Here is a 3,640-nt window from a genome sequence, read left to right on the forward strand (position 1 = left end):
GGTATCCGGAGAAACCATCCATAAAGGAGAATATCGAGAATTGAGTTGTGTTGTCCACTAGCACGTCAATATGAGGCAATAGAAAGTCGTCTTTTGGACTTGTTGTATTCAAATCTATGTAATCTACACACATACGTACTTTTCCATCCTTTTAGATACCGGCACAATGTTGGTTGTTCATTGAGGGTAGTTGGAAAGTGCCAGAAAACCTGCGTTAAGTTGCTTTTGCACTTCCTTCTTAATCTTCATTGCCATGCCAGGCCTAGTTCTCCTCAGTTTCTACTTAACTAGATGGAAATCTGCTTTTAGAGGTAATATATGCTCCACAATGTCAGTGTCAATACCGGGAATGTCTTGGTAGGACCATGCAAACACATCCATGTACTCTTGTAGGAGTTTGACCAACTTTTCCTTCACATCTTCTTGCAGGGCTGCAACTATTTTGGCCTCTTTCACTTCCTCTTCAGTTCCAAGGTTGACCACTTCTACCGATTCTTCATGTGGTTGGATGACCTTTGAGTCTTGCCTCAGTAGCCGAGCTAACTCCTCGTGGAGTTCACAATCTTCCTCATAGTCTTCGTCAGCGTGACTGATTGGATTGTCAAAGTCATATGGGACCATAGCAGTATCGTTATTGGTGGTAATCAAGGGGAATCTGCATGATTCAGGGTTCATGCATTTATTTTCATGAAGATATAAAAAATGAATGAAAACTTAAAAGAAAATATAAGAAAACACTGCCACTTTTTTTTGTTAAGTGAAAAAGTAAAAATAAATGAAAGACAAAGAGCACAATTTGAATGCAAAGGTGATGATTTCATTGATTAATTTGGTTGATAATTAACGGGGGGCCTACAGATGGTTCCCAATGCCTTGGGCATAGCATGGTTCTTTTTTTTTTCTTAAAGGAAAACAAAACAAAACGGAAAATTACTTTTCAAACATAGTAACTTCGGGTATCTCCATTGCGGTCCAATTTATGAGATTTTGACCTTCCATCTTCTGGTACACAAGTCCTTCTTCAACAACAACGCTAACTCCTTCATCTTCCACTGCACAGATTTTCCCATCTATGAGGTGTTCGGCGCTCACAAAGATATCTGATAACAGGAGCACTTGTCCCTCCACAACTTTTGGCATTAATTTCTTCATATTTTGGGAATGGAATCCCAACCCGGGGCGGTCCTTATTCACAGACAAATCCAATACTCTTCCCTAACCTTCGAGGTATCTAGCCTTAATCACAGTTTTAGCATCCTCCAAAGAGACCATCGATAATTCGGTTTTCTTCCCTTCCCTCACGGGGGCAACCATCTCTATATTCACCACTTCAAACGATTGAAATGGGGTTTCATGCACTTCACCTTCTCCCTCAAAGTAGCAAAAAGACTCTAAGTGACTTACCATGATATCCTCTGCACCTTCAATTACCACTAGCTTATTATTGACCAAAAATTTCAACCTTTGATGGAGTATCAATGTGACGGCTCCGACTGAGTGGATCCATGGTCGTCTGAGTAGACAACTATAAGTGGGATATATGTCCAAGAAAAAGAAGGTAATAAAGAATGTAAGGGGTCTGATTTTTATGGGGAGGTCAACTTCTCCAATCACCATCCTCCTCGAGCCATCAATGCTTTAATAACCAACTCACTAGGCTTAATCATAAGCTCTTCAATGGTTAACTTAGACAATGAGCTCTTTGGTAGAACGTTCAGAGATGAACTGGTATGTACCAATACCCTATATAAGATAGTGTCTACAATTTGATAGAAATGTGTAGAGCCTTGTTGTGATTTTTCCCCTCGGGCGGGAGCTCATCGTCATTAAACCCCAAGCTTATATTCGCAGCAATGTTGTTGACTACGCCTTCGAATTGATAGACGGAAATTTCTTGCGGTACATGGGCGACCCTCAAGAATTTTACTAAGGCATCTCTATGTGCTTCGGAGCATGTTAGCAAATACAACATTGAGATCTTCGATGGGGTCTGGTTGAGGTTATCAACCACCTTATAGTCGCTTTACTTAATGATGCTTAAGAACTCCTCCACCTCACTGGTTGGTGGGGAACATCGCCTTTGCTGATTACTTTCAAGTTGTTTTCCTTTTTCTTGGTTTGAGGTCTCTATATTGTCAATAATAGGGGTATAGGTGGAAAAATCCTTCCACTAATTTTTACTCCACCAGTTCCAATTATATTCATGTAGGTTCATTGATTGCCACAGGCTTCTCTTGTACTTTATATCCATGGATATAGACAATTGATTCATAAATCCATGGTACTGCTTTAGTGTCTTCAAAATTAAATGGAGTGGGCACATTTATCACCAAATGAGCAATTGGATTATCATAAATGGTCATTGGAGACAAATCATATGGAATTTGTAGTGGTTGGACTTCATCGTACGAGATCTCTAGTGTTACTACATCTTCATTAGTGGATAGATGTTCTACCACTATGATTCCTTCGTTCATTCATCTTTGGACAACAAATTTCAAAACTTCACATTCTCGAGGGTTGATTGAACAATGCTCACAGTTAACATCACTGAGAGGGAACAAACTATTTTTCAATAAATGTTCCTTAATCTTAACCATGGGAGTCTTCCGCTCGTCCACTCAGGACACAAATCTTCTTCCTTCATCAATTTCCACCATATTTACCACAGGCTTGTTATGTGGCGGCATTGGATTGTTGTTCATATTTGGGATGTTTGGCGCAAACGTGATTGCCTTTGAGTCTATCAAATCTTGGACTTTGTATTTCAAGGCCTTGCAGTTCTCTATTGATTGACTGGGAGCTCCATAGTGGAACTCACACTAGGCATTTGCATCATAACCAGGAGGAAGGATCGTTGGTGGTGGTCCTAGCTCCCTTAACTGCACTAATAAGCCGCGTAACAAATACGATAATATAAGCTTGTATGGCATAGGAACTGGGTTGATTCTTCCTTCTGGTCTTCATTGTCGTTGTTGTTATTGTTGTTGTGGATGATATCATTGTTTTTGTTGTTATTGATGATAACGTTGTTGTTGTTGTTGTTGATACGGAGTTGGTAGTTGGGTTGCTCGTTGATCAATTATAATTGTAAAGGGTTATTGATTCTGAATTAGTGCCACAGCGGCAACTTGTTGGTATAGAGCACGATATGTCGGGGCTCTTCCTCTTACTACAACAGTTTCATTTGCTTCACCTTCCCTCTTCTTCCCATATGCTACATAGAGCTTCTTCACCACACCAGATGTGCTATTAGTATTTTGTATATTTCCCATCTTGATCATGTTCTCTATCCTTTCACCGACAAGGACTAGATCATAAAATCCTGAAGACGTGCTTCCTACCATTCTGTCCAAATAGGAGCCTTGGAGGTTACCCATAAACATATCAATCAACTCCCTATCCAACAAAGGAGGTTGTACCCTTGCGGCTAGTTCCCTCCATAGTTTGGCATACTCTTTAAAAGTCTTGTCGTACTTTTGAGTTAGATTTTGTTGTTGGGTGTGGTTGGGCGCCATTTTGATGTTGTATTGATAGTGTTTTAGGAAAGCCTCGGCCATATACCTCCATGACCGAATGTGAGTTCCTTCCAATTGCATATACTAATCTAGTGATGCTCCACTCAAAGAGTCTTGGAATA

The sequence above is a fragment of the Lathyrus oleraceus genome, chromosome 4 (genome assembly GCF_024323335.1).
Source record: "Lathyrus oleraceus cultivar Zhongwan6 chromosome 4, CAAS_Psat_ZW6_1.0, whole genome shotgun sequence".
Lineage (NCBI taxonomy): Eukaryota > Viridiplantae > Streptophyta > Magnoliopsida > Fabales > Fabaceae > Lathyrus > Lathyrus oleraceus.